This window comes from Oryzias latipes, chromosome 2 (genome assembly GCF_053564925.1).
Source record: "Oryzias latipes strain Hd-rR chromosome 2, Olatipes_Hd-rR_3.1".
In the NCBI taxonomy this organism is placed as follows: domain Eukaryota; kingdom Metazoa; phylum Chordata; class Actinopteri; order Beloniformes; family Adrianichthyidae; genus Oryzias; species Oryzias latipes.
In genome coordinates this window covers 43,226,822-43,245,882 of record NC_136238.1, presented here as the reverse complement: position 1 = coordinate 43,245,882, position 19,061 = coordinate 43,226,822, and the positions used below count along the sequence as shown (strand labels likewise).

The 19,061-nt window shown below is 44.3% G+C and overlaps 2 long non-coding RNA genes and 1 other non-coding gene across 4 annotated transcripts; 2 read left to right on the top strand and 1 right to left on the bottom strand.

Annotated features, from left to right (window-relative positions):
- Positions 1-2,564: 2,564 nt before the first annotated feature.
- On the bottom strand, positions 2,565-2,637 carry trnar-ucg (transfer RNA arginine (anticodon UCG)). Its single transcript has one exon. It is a non-coding gene; the product is annotated as a tRNA-Arg (tRNA).
- Positions 2,638-3,783: 1,146 nt separating this feature from the next.
- LOC144988927 (uncharacterized) lies at positions 3,784-9,644 on the top strand. 2 transcript variants are annotated; one of them, XR_013653019.1, is made up of 3 exons: positions 3,784-4,067; positions 4,490-6,111; positions 7,083-9,644. It is a non-coding gene; the product is annotated as an uncharacterized LOC144988927 (long non-coding RNA). The 2 variants fall into 2 exon arrangements; XR_013653018.1 differs by having other exon boundaries at positions 4,487-6,111.
- Positions 9,645-10,265: 621 nt separating this feature from the next.
- On the top strand, positions 10,266-14,112 carry LOC144988940 (uncharacterized). Its single transcript, XR_013653039.1, has 2 exons — positions 10,266-12,893; positions 12,931-14,112. It is a non-coding gene; the product is annotated as an uncharacterized LOC144988940 (long non-coding RNA).
- Positions 14,113-19,061: the final 4,949 nt, after the last annotated feature.

The window sequence follows — 19,061 nt, the reverse complement described above, 5'->3', positions numbered from 1 at the left end:
AATAGAATCTGCAGTTTGGATCAGTTTCTATTGAAAAAGGCTGCATAAATATGACAGACAGCTTTCAGGTTCAGATTCTGAAAAACAGCAGAAACATGATCTGATGGAGGCTCTCATTTCTCCTCATTATTCTTCCAAACAGCCCAATCAAGTTGGCCCAAAGGCACATTGGCAGAGCAACATGTTGTCTATGAAGAACCTACTCAGCTGTGCTACAAATAACAACAAACATCCAAACCACAACGCTAAACAATCAAGACCAACACAACTGTCAACATCCAGAATCCAGCAAATATCCCAAACAGAACATTATTACCCACAATGCACCTGCACAGGTCCTGCAGCAGACAGGGTCTTTCCAATAACTTTATTATTCTCATCTTTTTAAAACTGGAAAGATTTTTCTTCAACATTTAAAACAGAAAACAGGAAATGAAAATATTTGACAATCCAGTTGATGAGAAGCTGCAGAAAGACTGAAATCCATCAGATTGTAAAAACGTAGAGGTGGTCCTTTGATGATGATGATGATGTGATGAAGATCAGACGCTGATGTCACTGATGTTCTGGCTGTTGATGGGCTGGATGTGGGTCCTGGTGGTGCTGAAGAATGAAAGATCCTTCTACCTGCAGTCATTCCTGAAGGAAGCTGATTGCAGCTGTTCTCTCCTGACAGATGGAATGATGGGAAATGAAGTTCATGTTGAAGTGTGCTCCAAGCAGAACAGAAAGGTCTCAGGACTTGGATCAGCTGCTGCTCTCTGGGAGCGTGCACGTGCTGCTGCATGTGCTTCTGTCATGGCGTTCTGGATGAGCTGCTGAGGTCTGTTTGCATCCAGACTCTCAGCTGCTTTAGTCAAACTGCTGAGCCATGGAACAATGGAGCCGTTTCTGAAGGAAGAGGATCAAACATGATGCTCTGCAGGAAGTGGAGGTTTTTTAGAGTCTCCAGACTGTTTCTGAACGGCCAAAGAAAAGCAGCTGATGTGCTTCTGTCTCCTACCAGCAGGGAGCGCTCTCAGCCGGACAGAACAGATCCTCAATGCTGCTCTGAGAAGGACTCTTCTGTTCCAGAAGCAGAGACTGTTCACATCCAGGAGAATCTGGACTCCAAGGAATCCCAGAGAATCTCCTCTCTGCTGTTTGGACACTTTGACCAGCAGAGGGCAGCAGAACTTTCAGCAACTCTGGATCTGATCCCACAAAAACAATCCATGGATGATCAGATTTCAGAAGATTTGAAGGATCAAAGACAAAGATGTGAGAAGAAAGTCCAGAATGAATCCACTCTGACTTCTCCTCATGTCTCTGAAGCTTGTGTCTTCATGTCTTCACCTCAGAGTTTCTTCTGGATTCCATGTGGATCAATAATATTGATCATGTTCTGTTGTCATCAGAACTTCAGGCTTTTCTCTGCTGATGATCTCTGAGCTGAACTTCTTGGAGGAATTCCTGAATCTGGGATTTGGAGCAAACAGTCAGAACAAAGGAGGTTTCCATTTCTTCTAAGCTCTGCCAGAAGAAAAGAGCTGAAGCTTGAAGCTGAAGCAGCATTTGCTCCCAGAATCTGTCCTCCAGACCAACAAGTCCCACCACAGCCTTGAAGACGTTTCCAGAAGCAGCAGCAGACTGTGTTCCCATGACGACGCTGAAGTCAGCTGCTGCTCTGCAGGAGAAAGTCTGCAGCTCCTCAGTCAGGAAGCTCTTTCAAGCTCGTGCACATCTGTCAATGCAGCAGCAGAAAGCCTGTTTCCCTGCAGGAAGTCTGAGACTTTTCAAAGTAAGAGCCTCATGTTGGCAGAGATGGGTTGGATTCTTTGATGCTCCAGTGTCTTTTGGATTCAGGATGAGTTCATGCAGATCTAGAAATCCCACCATGATGATCATCCTTGAGGAATTTCAAAATAAAAGACTTACAATCACTGCTGGATGAGAAATACATTTACTCTTTATTTTCTGTCAATAAATCCTATTTATCAATAAATCCTTGATTGTAAATGATGGATCTAAAGTTGAAAAGAAGTCAAAGTGCTGACTCAGCACAGATCAAAGGAGACACAGATGATTTCCTGGAATGAAGAAAACATCAAACATCATGATGTGATCTGGAACTGAGCTGTTCTTCAGAAGATCCTCCCAAACATGGAAACTGTTGCTGCAACACGTGAAGCTTTGCTTCTGTTGCTAGGTAGATCTGATGGATCAGAAGCAGACTTCTGTCAGCTGGAACTGGGGCTTCTTCCAGACCATGTGGCCTCATGGACAAAGTTCCAACATGGTTTCAGTGAAATGTGGAGGTTTTCCAGGAAACGTTGCTGCAGTTCCTCCGTCTCATCAAATGAGAGATTTCTCTGCACTAAAGAAGAAAATCTTCCAGAACAGCTTCAAGCTGCAGAAAAACTGTTTCCATCATTCTGAGGACATTTCTTTAGGCTTCATGTGAAGAAAACAAACTGTTGGAAAAGATGAAAACAGAAACAAAGAGGTTTCTAGAAGCTGCAGATGCAGTTACAAAGAACAGCCACCAGGTGTCTTACTTTGGGAGTCTCTGAAAGTTCTGCTTCCAACCATTAAGGGATTTGAACCCTCAATCTTCTGATCCGAAGTCAGACGCCTTGTCCATTAGGCCACATGGTCTGTAAGGGCAGGAAGTTCCAGCTGGAGTTGGAGGAACTTCTGCTGCCTCAAAGAGGAAGGTGGAAGAGGAAGAGGAGCCGTGCATGTGCTCCTCCTCATGAGTCCTGAAGCTGCACCGTCAGCTGCAGAGCTTCAGAGCTGCTTCCTTCTCAGACTTTCCACTTTCTTTGGCTCTCTGGCTCTGATGCTGCTGCTGCTGCCGCAGAAAAACCAGCAGCTGCAGAAAAACTCTGCAGAGACTCACAGAGAGAGGATGGAGGCAGCAGATGAAGCTGCTGCAGACTGGGGCGGAGCCTGGAGATGACTGATGAAGGTCAGAAGGCGGAGCTTCATCAGGATGAAGGTGCTGCTTGGATTCTGGCTGGATGTCCGTCCGTCCTCAGTCTCTTCATGGCTGCTGCTTCTCTTCTGCTGATGTTTCTGCAGGAAGAAGCTGCTGGAAAACGCTGAGTCTCTTCTTTCTGCAGCTTTTGATAACAGAAACAGTCATTTTTGTATAAACATCAATGTTCCAGTCTCACTTTAAATAAACTGCTGTCCTTCATCAGCCGTTGCCATGGAAACCAGCTGACTCCAGCAGCTTGACACAAGTGGGTTGAGGCAGGAGGGATGTTTCTGGAAAAATCATTTTCTGCTTCATCCCTGAGAAAGCTGAAGAAGAGGAGGAGTCCTGAGCGTCTTTTCTGGCGGGGACTCCTGCTTCACCTGCAGCCCATCTCCACCCTCTGACTATGTTTCTGACTGCTGTTCCAGCTCATGGCCCCCAGTCTGTCAGCTAACGTCTAATGGGATGGAGCTGACATCTGCTAGAAGATTTCCTGTCAGACATCAGACGTCTAGCAGCTGCTCTGCACTCTCTGATCACTCTGTCAGGAATGGGGTCTGGTCCAGCAGACCTCTGGGCGTTAACTCTTCATGGAGTCTTCCTCATGGCAGCCATTGTGAGACAGAGCAGCTGGTGGTCAGGAGGAGGGATGGTCATGTTGTTCTGAGCCTCAAACAGCCTAGAGGTCATTGGCTGCATCTAGAATGGAGGTGTGACTGTCACAGGCAGGTGATGATGTCCTGTAGTTGGAGATCACCTGGATGCTCTGTCACATGTGGCGGGAATCTCTGCTGTTCTGGAAGTGGATTCTCTGAGCATGTGGCTCAAAGGTGGAAGTTTCTTCTTCTGAGGATTCAAAGCTGGAAAAGAGTTTAGTTTGTCTGATCAGGAAACTGAAAATGAGGACGTCAGCGGAGCAGAAAGAGGAGGAACACCGTCAACAACCATGTTGGAGCTCCAACAGGCATTTTCCTGACTCAGCAAAAACATCTGTTTGTTTTTCTTTGTTCTGTCCAGCAGCTGAACAAATGGAAGAAGGTTGGAGGTTCAGTGGACCAAGAGCTGGATCATCTAAAGGAAAACGGGCTCCACACACAACATCTATGTGAGGATTATTCTGGAATTACTGGCTCCATTTGTCTGAATTATGGGTTACAGCTGATAAATTCACATGAATAATGAGGTCAGGAGAGAAAATCTCTATTTTCTTGCTGGTTTCTATTGAATAGAGTGATTCCAATCAGACTAGTGAAATATTCTGAATGTTTCTGAATATCCATTGATTCCTGACTTCTGATCAGTTCTTCTTTCTGTAACTATGATCTAAATGGACTTTAATGAAAGACCATGTGATGTTTCCATTGATGCTAAAGCTGACCAATCATCTTATTGATTACAACACCAGCGCTTTCTGTGTCTAAAATCAGTCCCAGAAGAGTTCCACCATGACTTCAATGCCCGAGCTAAGCTCCTCCCCCTTTGTGTGTCTTTGTGTGTGTTTCTTGTGTGTTCCCCTGACTGCAGCAGTGTGTCGTCAACAAGAAGCTGATTCCTAGAGAAAAGTGAGAGTTTCAGCTCTAAGGGGTCTGAAGTCCATCTGAGAAGATCACTAACTCATCAGTCCTGCTGTCCCTGAAGACCGGCTTCATGTTCAGAACCAGCTTCAGGTTCTGGGCTGGGATTGGATGTGTTGTGGTGGCAGGAAAGCAGGTTCAGACCCGGATCAAAGCAGAATGTAGAAAGTGTCAAAGTGTCAGTCAGACTCCCAGACAGAATGTTCCAGATCAGCATTTATTGGTCATTTCTTGATGTTCTTCATCTTTGGAGAAAAGCAGAGCTAGAAAATCAAACAAAGTTCTGTCTATCTGCTAAAAACTTGGATTCCTTCAGTCTTTCCCGTCTGGACAGATTTCTTTGACGTCTTTTCTTTTCATGTAAATTCAGTCAAACATGTTGATCCTTCATGATGTGGATGACTGGATATGAAACAGGGTTTTCTGCATCAGGAACATGTGAGAGGAAACCTGCTGTTCCTCAGCTGAGCTTCATCATTCCATCTCAGCAGCAGATGAGGAGGATGTGCTGCTGGAAAATCGGCCTCACAGACTCAGTTTGCAGCTTCTGCTTTCAGCTTTGACTTCTAGTTTCTGGAGAAACAGGAAAAAGAAACAGGAAATCTCCACACCACTCTAGAACCATCTAGAACAGTATTATGGGATGTTTTTCAGCTGAATCACTGGGATCCATCTTCATGTTAACATCAAAGTGATCGTGTCAGATGAAAGAGTTTCCTTCGTGTCACAATAGGATCCCAGATCTCCCATCAGGCCTTGCAGCTCCTGACTTTGTGATGAGTTCCTGCAGAAACTCTTGGAAATCTCATGTTGATTCTCTCCCAGTTGACATCCATGGAGATTTTCACTGCTGTTGTTCAGCTGTAGAGTTTGTCACAGACGCTCAAACTCATGAAGAGTTCAGCTGGAAGTTGAGAAGGAGGCTTTGAAACCAGCAGCAGTTTGAGTCCATTCTGATGTTCCATTCAGGTTTCTGCTACAACAAGCCTTTATTTTGAAAGAGCCAGTGGGGCAGAAACAATAGAAGGAGGAGATTACCAACCCCCCCTGGAATGTTGCCCCCTGTGCAGTGGACTAGTGGGGGCAGGGACGGCTGAACCAATCACAGAAGACTGTTGCAGCTTTCCCTCCAAAAGTCAACCAATCAGATGTTGTTGTTTGGATTCTTTGTCTGGAAGTTTCCCATGTGGAAGCTTCCAGAGTCTTTTCTGTTTGGTCTGCAGGCTGAGCAGAACTGACTCCTGCAGGATCACAGGAACTTTCAGGAAAATCTCCAACCAGGAGAAAAGTTCTGTTTGAACCTTTTTGCTGTGATTGTGAGACTAGCAGATGATCGATCGGAGCTGCAGTGAAGAGGACGGCGGTGTTTGTGGGAGTTGGAGCTGAAGATCGGAGCAGGAACCATGTCTTCCCTTCAGTCTCTGAGAGAGTTGATCAGCGAGCGACTAGCTGCTGCTGCTGAAGAAATCTGCAGACTCTGTGAAGGAACCATCGTCCAGTACGAGGAGGAGCTCTGTCGTCAGCGCAGACTGCTGGATGTCATCTGGAAACCACAGCTGCAGCTCCACCACATAGGTATGTTACCTTCTACAAAGCAGTGAAGCTCTCTGAAGCTTCAGCTGGGTCAGGCACCGGGGCTTGCTTGAGGTGACGAGGCACCGGCTGGGTGGTGGGCAGCTCCTGGGTCCTGGCTCCCTCCTTGGCCTGGGTCTTAGTGTCTGGCTCCCAGTGGCCCCAATGGCTGCCACCCAGTACAGCGCAGCGCCTGTCATGTGGCTCAGGGCCCTAATGGCGGGGTTCCCCCTTGCTCCCGGATGCCGGAAGGGGGGCCCCCTCACCTGGCTGGTTGGTTCCCCTGCTCGAGCCAATACAGGTCCACTTGAGTTGGTTCTGTCATGTTGGTAAAGCCGCTTGTATAGGTTGTGCTTCTAGCTGCATTAACAACATCAAAGAACCAATTCAAGTGGACCCAAGTCTGCAGTACACTTCACCTGAAGGCCACAAACAACTGCTTCCAGGATAGCGAGGTTTGAGTTTTAGCCAGAGAGAAAGGATGGTTTTAGCGAGGAGTAAAAGATGCCATATTTGTCAAGAAAGATAAACAGTATCTTAATAAGACTGGTGGTCTCAGGTTTAAATCAGTCCCAGACAAACAAACCAGTTTCACTTAGGTCATTAACAGCTGAAAGAGATTACCAGGTTGGGGAGGGTAGCCACTGTCTTCCCAACTACAGCTGAGAACAAAGGACTTCTAAAGACCTAAAACCATTTAGTCTAAATAGACAATACTATCCAGATTCAGGTCTGACTCCTCCCCCAGGAGCACATTTAAACTAGCTCTTTCACCCGCTATTTCAGAATTGACAATTTGGGTAAGAGGTGAAACTTTTTCAAATTTGAAAATGATAATGTCCACATGGCATTTTTAATCCTACTTCTGTGAGTCTTCACAGACAATTGGTGTTTTAAGATGATCAGTTAATAGTGAATATTAACAACACACAAAACCCTAAAACATAAAAATGTCTCATTTTGTGTTTCTGCAGTCCTCCCCCAGCATTGGGTGACTGAAGATGAAAATCTCTTCAACCAGCAAAGGAACTTAAGAGTTGAACTGGAGAAACCGGACCCTCCGCTTTATAAAGAGGAACCGGATGAACCACAACCATCAACGATTAAAGAGGAGCAAGAAGGGTTCTACAACAGTCAGCCTGATCTGAAGCAGGAGACTGACACCTTGATGGAGATACCAACTTATGAGGAAGATGAGAAAAGTAAAGTAGATCTAAACAACCAACAGTGGAACTTCAGAGTGGAACATGACGAACCAGAACCTCCACAAACTGTAGAGGAACAACAACTTCCACAGATTAAAGATAGACTACAGAAACCAGAACAACCACAGATTAAAGAGGAGCCAGAGGAACTCTGCATCAGTCAGGATGAAGAGCAGCTTAATCTGAAGCAGGAGACTGATACCTTGATGGAGATTCCTACTTATGAGGAAGATGAGAACAGTGAAGAAGATCTAAACAATCAACAGAGCTTTAATGTAACTGATAGTCAGGATGAAGAAGGAAACCAAGATGAAGAATCAACATCAACTACAGATGAAGAGACAGAATCATCATCAACTACAGATGAAGAGACAGACCCACAGAATAGAGATCAGAGGAAGAGGAGAGACAGAAGTCTTGTCCAAAGTGTGGACAGCTCTCACATGTCAGAAAGTCAGTGTGACTCTGATGTTAGTGAAAAATCAAAGAAGGATGATTTGGTTAAGAAACACAAAGAGTCTCCAGCGCAGAATTTTTTTTCCTTTTTGAAGTCTGGTGAAAGCTCAAGAATCACTATCAAACCTTTTCATGTAGGATTTCATACAGGAGAGAAACAATTTTCATGTAAAGAATGCGGTGGAAGTTTTAGTCAAATATCTGATCTCAAAAGACACATGAGAACTCACACAGGAGAAAAGCCTTTTTCTTGTATAGAATGTGCTAAAGGTTTTAGTGATTTGTCTAGTCTAAAAACACACACAAGAACTCATACAGGAGAAAAGCCTTTTTCTTGTAAAGAATGTGACAAAAGTTTTAATCGTATATCTCATCTCAAAACACACATGAGAACTCACACAGGAGAAAAGCCTTTTTCATGTGAAGAATGTAAACAAAGTTTCAGTCAAATATCTCATCTCAAAACACACATGAGAACTCACACAGGAGAAAAGCCTTTTTCTTGTATAGAATGTGCTAAAGGTTTTAGTGATTTGTCTAGTCTAAAAAAACACACAAGAACTCATACAGGAGAAAAGCCTTTTTCTTGTAAAGAATGTGACAAAAGTTTCAGTCAAATATCTAATCTTAAAACACACATGAGAACTCACACAGGAGAAAAGCCTTTTTCTTGTAAAGAATGTAAAAAAAGTTTTAGTCGAATATCTTATCTCCAAATACACATGAGAACTCACACAGGAGAAAAGCCTTTTTCTTGTAAAGAATGTAAAAAAAGTTTTAGTCTTGTTCATAATCTCAAAACACACACGAGAACTCACACAGGAGAAAAGCCTTTTTCTTGTAAAGAATGTGACAAAAGTTTTAGTCGAATATCTTATCTCCAAACACACATGAGAACTCACACAGGAGAAAAGCCTTTTTCTTGTAAAGAATGTGACAAAAGTTTTGTACGTATATCTCATCTCAAAACACACATGATAATTCACAAGAGAAAAACATTTTGAAACAGTTTAATAAAGGATTCATTAAAAACTAAGCGCAAGAAAACTTGGAGCAGAGAACTTGTGCAGTAAAAACATGGGGTTTACATGAGCAGAGGAAGAGATTTGGAAAAAGTACAAATTTTCTTCCATAAAGACAGAAACTAGTATTTTATTTGAAATTATGATTTTTAGAATTAAATATTTCAAGCCTTGTTTTTATGTTGCCATATACGTATGGAATATACCGGTAATGTACCGTCTTTGAAAGGCCCAAACTACTAAACATTCAGTCCCATTCACCCCCACACACACCCATTCACACACTGATGGCAGCTGTGCTGTCTCACACTGGCACTAACCTATAACCCCCAGGATCAATGTGGGGTTCAGTTTTGTCCAATGACACTTTGACACATGGACGGGCAAAGTGGTAATTGAACCTGTGATCTTCTGATCAGAGGTCAACCACTCTACCTCTGCAGCAAATCCAATCACTTTGGTTTTCGTATTTCAGATAATTTAAATATTTTCATTTTTTAAAATATTTTAATTATTTTTTAGTTTGTTCATGTGTGTGTTACCATGACACAAGAAAGATTTTGTAAACATCTTTAATTCTGACACTTTTTATGTAATAAGTGAACATTTGATTATTAATTTAAACAAAAAGTAGTAACGACAGTTTATATTTTTTTAGACCAAGTTAAGTGAGGAAAAAAATTTCCTAAAAATGTATTCAGGAAGAGGCTGATAAAGAACCAGACGGGTGTTTGTGTCTGGTGTTCTTGTTATTCATGTTTTCTAGTAGACATTAGAACTGTTCCTTTGTTTTTTATTTTGGTTCTCATTGTTCTGTTCCAATCTTATCTATTAGGAATGAGTGGGCGTGAACATCAGTCAGAAGTGTGGAATCTTTCTCACAGTGTGGGTTTCTGCTGTTTGTTGATTAGAATCCTTTTATTGTCATACGCACAGCTTTTACACTGACATACAATATTGTTCCAGTGCAACCCGAACAAGATCAGACATACAACAAATACACATACAGTTCGAGTTTTACTGAGGCAGCTGCAGCGACTGTGCACCTATTTCTTAGGATGGGTAAAGATGGTTACAATAGGTGGGGTGATTGGTGACAAAAAAAGTCGTATCTCAACACTGTGATACAATGTGTAGATACAAGAAAAAAACACCGTCTGAACACAGAAGCACATATTCTCACGGCCACGCAGTACACAGGGATCACTGGGAAGGTTGGATAGGGGGGGGTGGGGCCCCCCCTGTGTTACACTCTGGTCGCAGCTGCTCCTCACGGGCGCTCGCGTCTCCAGGAGTGCTCACTCGGGGGCGGGGGATGAGTTCCGAGGAATGTCGAGGTCGAGGGGGGGGTTGAGCAGCAGCATCGGCCTTCAGCACAGCGGCGGTTTTCACACTCTGAGAGCGAATTATGTTTTGGTTGGAGCCAAGGAGTCTCAGCTCAGGGGGGGGGGGGGGGGGGGGAGGGGGGGTCCGATTAGATTAGATTTTCCGGCGCCAGCAGGTTGTTTGTTCTGCTGGCTGTGTCCTTGACTGGTCTTGCACTGAGGCAGATTTGATCCAAAATGTGGGCAATTTAGACCAGTTTAGCCTCCATTCGGGCAGAAACGCGCTCCAAGTTGGTATCCATCTTCTGCACAAGTTCAAAGATCGAGAGCATCCTGCTTAAGTGGGCAAGACAAGCACAGAGCTTTTGATCCACTAGTGAAAGTTTCTCGTTCTGAGTCTCTCCTCCCAGAAGAATCCTTCCACAGAGCTCAGACGAATCGCCTCTCTCCGTCTTCTGCTCCCAGACTGCCTGATAGATCAGAAATTCTCCGATCCCAATGATGAGGAATCCAATTATCATAAATCCAAAGAGGTACACATCCTTGACGTCTTCCACAGACAGCTGGGCCAGGCACACCAGCCTCCACTTGCCCCACGGGTCGTTGGTGTTTCCAGCCACGTGGGTGCCGTCTGGGCAGGAAGGGTCCGCTTTCCCGTTCCTTAGTGTTGAAAAAACTTTGTCGATCGAATTCAAAGACCAGCTGATCAGATCCATCTTTAGAGTGTAAAAAGAGCAGGAGTAGCAGCAGGCAGAAAGATGCAGCTCCGGGGAAGACAGACAAAAAAGCTGGGGGGGGCTGATACAGGAGGAGCGAGAGGAAAAGCGTCCGTCCTCGACAAGAGCAGGAAGAGAGATTAGTTGATGTTATTCATTTTTAGTGCCACATCTGCCACTTTAAATACAAAGGACTGCGTTCACTATAAAACATTTTTTCAATAATCCATCCATCCATCTCCTTCCGCTTATCCGGGACCGGGTTGCGGGGGCAGGGGTCTAAGTAGAGATTCCCAGACTTCCCTAACCCTGACCACTTCCTCCAGCTCCTGGTTTTGTTTGCACTTGTTGAGTTTCAGGTACAAAATAATTTTTTGAGCACAAAATCTTTCAGGTTTTGTGCTCAAAACAGCAAGTGTTGCACATGGAACAATGGCTCAGAAATCCCTTCATAGTAGGTTGGTAATGTGATCAGCAAAAGTATTTTCACATGTTATATACTTTATCTGCACAAATAAGTAGTAAGAAATGTGTTCAAAATTCTTGACTGATGAAAATACTGTAGAAGGAACTCCAGAGGAAGGACAAGGAAGTGAAAGAGGTGAAAGATGAATTTACCAGAATCTCTGAAGAAAAATCCAAACTGGAAGATGAAAAGAAGCGGCTTCAGGATGAAGTTTCCGAACTGAAACAGCAGCATAATGACGTCTGTGAACTGGCTGTTCAATTCAACCATGTACTGAGTAAACTGGGACCTCTTTGAGAAGAAACAAAGGAGCTCAGAGAGGAAAGAACCAGACTGACAGATCTGCTGAAACAGTCAGACACTGCAGACTGAATACCATGAGATCACAATCTCTGGGTTGCTCGGGTCGCGTGCCTGGGCTGGCTTGCAGAGACGGGGCGCCGGTCGGGTGGTGGGCGGCTCATGGGTTCTGGGGGCCCTGGCTTCGTCCTTGGCCCTTGTCTCGGTGTCCTGCGCCCGGTGGCCCCCATGGCTGTCGCCTGGTCTGTCCCTGTCTGCTTCATCCCTCCTTCTAACCTACAGTGGATTGATGGGCAGATATTTTCCGCTCATCTTTGTGGTAGATTTTCACCTTTGATGTAATATTTGTCTTTCCAGCAGATCTGGTATAAACGTTACAGCTTAAAATAATAACTTAATAACTCAGTGCTTGTATCCCCCACTTTTTCACCTTTCTTCCTTTTACTCTCTTCCACCCCCACACATTCTTTCCCTCTCCCTCCCCACACACACTAAATGTAACAAATAAATAAAAAATAATACTACAAAAATTGTGAATTGAAGAAACAAAAACATTGTTGCAATTCTCTCTTCTAGTTGTACAAAAATAAAACAGGCTAAAAAAAATAAAATAAAAATAAATAAAAAATAAATCAATCAAAAAATCAAAAAATATCAATCCATCCATCCATCTTTTATCCATCCATTCATCCATCCATCATCTATCCATCCATCCATCATCTATCCATCCATCTTTTATCAATCCATCCATCCATCCATCCATCCATCCATCCATCCATCCATCCATCCATCCATCAACCGTCCACCTATCAACTGTCCATCCACATGTGAGCGAGTGCGGACTAACCGATAGATTTTCACAATGAAAAACAAACATTTCAAATGAAAACTTTTACAAAAGAAGAATCTGATTTTCTGAAGCGAGATCAGGAACACCGGGAGCACCAACATCAAAGTTGTCAGGTCCTCGCTGGAGCATGTGGAGGACAGCAGCAGATCCTGTAAACCCAGACTTACCCTCACCCATGGTCCTGCTCTCAGAGTGTTTCTTATCTTTATTCTGTGGATTTGTCTAACTGTCCCTTTGTTTTGCATTATCAGCTGAAACGGCGATGGACTTGACTGATTTTGCTCACATTGAAGGCGTTTATTCAAGGCGACCTGATCTAATTAGCCTGCCTGGTCTGTATATAACAGACAGGGATCTGCTGCAGCAGCAGACACCTCTCCTCAAAGACCGTCTGTGCTGATCTTCAACCACAAGTCCTCTCTGAATTCGTCGGTGGAAACTCAAAGTAAGTCAGGTTGTCACTGTAAAATTGTTTTCTCCAGAGCAGTCATGAAGACCCTGTCCGCCTGCTTCCTGTTGGTGCTGCTGTCTGCTGTAGGACACACAGAGGCTCAGTTTCAGAGGCAAGTGGTCGGCGCCATGCAGCCTGGGCAGTGCCGGGAAAAAATGACAGAAATCCACGGAGGTTGCTTTTACTCTGACACCTTCATTGTGACTGATGTAGCTAAGATCAATGCACTCTGTCTAGGCGTTAACGGAGACATGACAACCTTCAGTAATGAAGGTTTTACTGTTGTTGATTGTACACGCAAAACCGAAAACCTATGTGTCTATGAAGGCGTAGTTCACACCAAGTCAAAGCTGAAACTCCGGTGTAAGAACAATCAGCCTGTTCAGTTCTTGGGTGCATCAAGTTGTTTCATCCGTGCTCCAGTTCCTGACCGTCTGCCTCGCCTTTGCTCCTGCTCCTACACCTGGCTGTGGTTCCTGTCTCCGGCTCGACTCGCGCCTTTGACTGTCCCCCCAACCACGGCTGGATGAAGCTCGTCTGCTGGACTTTTATATATGTAGTTGTAGATTTAGATAAGTTAATTCTTCTCTAAGAGTTCTGGTAAATCGCCTGTCCGTCCTGGGGGAGGATCCCTCCTTCATGTGGGCACCCCTGAGGTTTCTTCGTTTTTTCCGGAATCCGTTTTTTTTGGGAGTTTTTCCTTACCGCGAAGGGGGGTCTAAGGGCAGGGATGCCAGTATAGCTTAGTCAGTTTGTTAGTTAATTTTAGTATTTTCCTATTGAACTCTTTGTATTCGTGATCCTTTTGATTTCATGTTTTACTTTGAAGCTCATCGAGACGACTGTTGTTGTGATTTTGGGCTATACAAATAAAATTGAATTGAATTGAATCAAGAAATTTATCAGTACTTCATCTGCAGACACAGTTCATGTGTGACAGATGCTTGATGCAAAAACTGAAATAAATGAAGCGCACAAACTTCATCTTTTCCTTTATTTCACTATCAAAGCTTTTCTTAATGTATTGCTAATGGAATGAAGCTACATAACAGGAGAACCTGATTGAAATGTGATTTAAAAAAAAGACAAGGAAGCTGCTGCTTGATCGGGAGGAAGAGGAGGAGCTAAAGAGGAGCAGGAATGCTGGGAGTGGGACTGGAATTCAGACTGAATCCAACATTTAGGGACAAAAATGGCGTCTTCCAGAAATAAATCCATGTTTCAGAAACGGGAACATTCTTGAAAGTCTACCCGGCAACAACTGGGGTTTGGATGAGGAGAAGAAGAAATGTTCCCATTTAGAGAGAAACCAGTTTCTACTCCATCCAGACTCTCAGCTCCATTTAGCTCCTGGATCCACTTTGAAAACGGTTTTTCACAATAAAAGCACACATTTTAGGATTATCAGAGGTAAAAACTAATAACTAACTTTGAATTTGTTCTTTTCTTATTGATATAAAGCAGAAATCTGTTCTCTCAAACTCCTTCAATGTCCTTTTTAGATCATTTCTAAACATTATTCTGAGTATTAGAACCATGGAATCACTTAGAATCATCATTTTGGTCATTTTTTGATTCATAAACTCATTTTTTTTATTAAAAATAGAACATTTGAAAAGAATCAAATGATCAAATTCAAATTAAAATCAAACATCAAAGTCAGAGACATAAAGGGCTCATATCTTCACCAATTCTTCCAGAAACATGGAGGATGTGACGTCACTTTTCCTACCACTGGAGAGAATCACCTGCTGCTCAATGTGGACAAGACCAGGGAGATGGTGATTGACTTCCAGAGGAAAAGGAGAGTCTTACAACCCCTCTGCATCCTGGGCAAGGATGTGGAAGTGGTCGAGGAGTAAAAATATCTGGGTGTGACTATCGACAGCAGACTGAGCTGGAGGAGCCACAGCACTGCTGTGTACAAGAAGGCCTGCAGCAGACTCTACTTCCTGAGGAAGCTGAGGTCATTCAATGTGTGCAGCAAGATGCTGGGGATCTTCCACCAGTCTGTGGTAGCCAGCACCTTGTTCTCCTCCGTGGTCTGCTGGGGAAGCAGCATTGCAGTCTGTAGCCGCGTTTACATGGGCAAAAGTAATCGGAAAGAAAATGCGTCATGTAAACGCGCCGTTCGGAATACTCTGCCCCGATCAGACTCGTTTGGATCAGAATTTCTTTCCGATGGAGATAGGTGGGTTATACCGATCGTTTATCCGATCGTTGTTCATGTAAACAGTCATTCCGATCGTGTGTCACTACTGCTCTGGGTTACGTCACGCATAGACGGTGTGTGGCTCTGCAGACGCCCCGTGAAAAGCGCCGCTCCGCTCTCGCCCCGCTGGCTCTCCCCTCTCTTTCCCTCTTTTCCCTCCCTCTCGCTTCGTGCCCCCCGCGCTCACTCGGTCCACTGGCACCCGAGTGAACAGAGGAGCTGGATTAATAATTTTGTGTCCGAGGGGGGAGGATTGATTCTTTGTTACGTGTGCATTTTGTTATGTGTGGGAGAATCCAGACTGCGAGCCGCCCCGCCGCTCTCAGTCCTGCGGCTGCAGGACTCAGGAGGAACCGTGTTCGAACAGAGCTCGGGCCGCTAGCTCAGAGTGGCTTTGGGGCGGTCTGTGTGAACTTTCAGAGCAGAAATAAATGTCGCGTGGTGTCACGTGGATTTGTGTTTCCAGTTGTGTCCCGACAAAATAAAGGCTGTTATTTCCATACATTTATGTGCGCTATTATCGTCTCGTATTACGGAGCTGCAGCACATGCTGTTTGTCTGTGGCAGTGGTTTGTTTACAACGGGACCTATTTCCTAATCCGGGTGATTTTACACTACTGCGCATGCCCAGATGATTCATTCCGAATGAAAGTGTGACCCATGGGAACGTTTGTTCTAATCGGAAAAAGGTTTTCTGTGCCCATGTGCACGGGTGAATTTTAACCCGACCATTGATCTGATCAAGATATTCTGCCCATGTAACCGCGGCTAGTGACACCAACAGACTGAACAGCTGGTCAGGAAGGCGGGTTCTGTCATTGGCTGCAAACTGGAAACATTTGAAACAGTGATGGAGAGGAGGTCACTGAACAAGATCTTATCCATCATGGACAACCCAGAGCGTCCTCTCCACCCTGTTCTGGACAAACAGCGGAGCTCCTTCTCCAGGAGGCTCAGACAGCTCCGCTCCAAAACTGCCCGGTACCAAAAATCATTCATACCCAATGCAATAACCTTGTACAACAACACACTATGCAAAAGATAACCTTTGCACATTTTTATTATCTCTTTATTTAGTTGTTTTCTATTTTGCACATTTCTTTTGCACATCTTTTTACCTGCACTGTTCTGTAAATAGCTTTTTAAATTATAATACCTTGATGTTTGCATTTATGCTACATTTTCTTGTTCTTGCTTTTTTATTTATTTTTTTATTTAATTCTAAGTCTTTTTTCCCTCTGCTGTCAGTTGCTATGGTGACAAACAAATTTCCCACGTCTGGGATCAATAAAGTATCTCTGATTCTGATTCTGAAGTCAACAAACTGGATTAGTTGTGTTAACGTGACCTTTTGTTGGATGAAATGAAAAGATCTTGTTCAACCAAAGTTCTGGTGTTTGATTCTGACAGAGATTTGAAAGTCACAGAAACTTTTTTTTAGTTTTTTTCAAACTTCAATCATTTTCTCAACTCATTGAAAAACTTCAATTGTGTTCAGCAGGGGCTGTCAATCAAATGAAGCAGCAAATATGATGAAAAGAACTCCCATATTTCTCTGACTAGACCTAAAGAAGACTATTTCAGAATGAAAAAGTCAAACAGTTGAAGACCAACATTCCTCCATCCATCCATTTTCTGAACCTCTGAGTCTAAGCTGCCTCTGTTGGATGAAGGCGCTTCACTCTGGACAGGTGACAACACGCACACACATACACACACACACACACACACACACACACCTAGGGGGTATTCCCTCCACACAGAAAGGTCACAGCTGGGATTTGAACCTTCTCACTGAGAGCGCTAACCACTGCTCCACCATGCACGGAGTTTGAGCTTTTCCCGCTTAGCGCCCTCTACTGGTTGCAGATTGGAAGCAGATTGAAGTTGTAATGTGAAACAGCTGAAGGTCAAATCTGCTGTGAAGAAGTTTGGTTTAGTCCAGACGTGTTGGACTTCAAACTGTCATTTCCACCAACAACACCACCAAGAGCTTGTTCAGCTGGACCACAACAACACACATGTCTACATGGAAGTGACAGTGTGGCGGCGCCACGTCTGACCTTTGACCTCACACTGAAAGTGGCCTCTGCCGCCACGGCGACTGAGTGGAGCGGCTCCACGGCTGCTGGTGGTGTTCCAGGTGATGGAGGATGTTTTCCAGGTGTCTGCTCCTGCAGAGGTCTGGATGGATCTGAGCTGATCTGAATGTGCTGACAGGCCTCTGAGGAGAAGAGACTGACAGAGGAACCATGAGCTGAAGGAGGCTAAAGGCCCAGGATCCAGAAGCAGCTGCAGAGAGACCACCAGCATCAGGATCAGGATTCCAGAGGGGCGGGGCTCAAAGTGGGAACAGACTTTTTGCTCCTTGAAAGCAGACGAGCAGAGATGAAGTCACCTGGAGACAACGACTCCTTTCTGACCCCTGGAGCTGAAAGTCATCCAATTGTCATTTGGATGTCAGCAAACTCTAGTCAACATGAGTTTGTTCACTTGATCCCAGACTTGGAAGAATCAAACACTGGAGGCTCTTGATGTCGATGTGCACAATGTGCTGCAGGCAGAATCAACAGGAATCCAGTTGAATCCAGATGTTGGAAACACAGACGTCCTACAGCAGGGCTGCTCCTTCCTGCTCCTGGACATCTACCACCTGCCTGTTCTCCAGCTCTCCCTGCACTCCTTCCTGCTGATCACCTGGACCAGGTGTGTTCATCCAGTCACAATCTGGAGACATCTGATGGAGCCAATCAGCAGCTAGCAGGGCTTGGAGATCTGGAAAACAGGCAGGTTGGTAGATCTCTAGGACCAGGATTGAGCAGCCCTGTCTTCCAGCTTTCCTTCCCAGAATGCAACAGTTTGACTGAGAATGAATGTTCTCCTGCTGTTGCTGTGAGGATTCTGCAGGTCCGTTCTTCAGTGGTTCTGGTGGTGTTCTGTCTGTCAGTCCCTCCAGGTTCCTGTCAATCATCCACATGTCTTCATGTCTGTTGTCTTCAGTCAGTAGAAGTCTCTGTTTTCAGCTCTAGGTTTTTAATTACCATTTATTTGTCATTAGTGTTCAGAGTTCATATAGTTTTGCATTTTTCAAGAGGTTTTCTGAACTTTTTGAGCTTTTCCAGTCTGGTTCTACTGTTTTTATTGGAGTTTCTACTGTTTTTATTGTTGCTCCACGTGACCCAAAGGTCTCTGCTCGTCCCTGCTGTGCAGCTCTGTCCTTCCCCTCTGTCATGTGTTCATCCGTCCACATGAGGGCGCCGTCTAGGTCATGCCTGGTGAGCTGGAAGCCAAGAAAAGGAGGGAAAAATGGAGAAAATGAAAGACCTGAGGAAAGCTGCAGTTCAGCCTTCAGGAAGAAAAGTTTAGACCAATAATTACAGAAATAAAAGATAAAAAATGTTTTTATAAATCTGAAAGTCACCAAAGTGTTTCACAATTTTTTTCTAAAGTGAAAAGGTCAAATGTTTGTGTGTTGGAAGTCCCAACCTGACAGATGAGCAGAATAATAAGGCGGGGGGGCGACCAAGATGGCGGAGTGAGTAGACGCTCTTTACAAAAAGTTCTTGAAATACGGTAAAACCCTGACTTTATTCTTTAAAACACCAACAAATCTCTTTTTAAACAAGAATACATTGACCTCTAAGAGATAAGAAGCAGAATGCCGACCTCAAAAGGTGCAAAGAGAGGATTAGATATATCAAAATCCAAGCTAGCATCTGGAGAGGCTGTCGAAGCTATCGCTACCTCAGACAACATACTTGTGGACAACTGCCACAACTACGCCTCATCCCAGTCATCAGTGGCTCCAAATGTTGAAGATATGGATGACTTTCCATCCCTCCCTGCTACACCTCTCAAATCTCCAGCGTCAAAAAAAGTGATGTACGACTCCGGCAGCAACGATCCACCCACTTCAAACGAGATCATATCCCATCTTTCAGCATTGATAA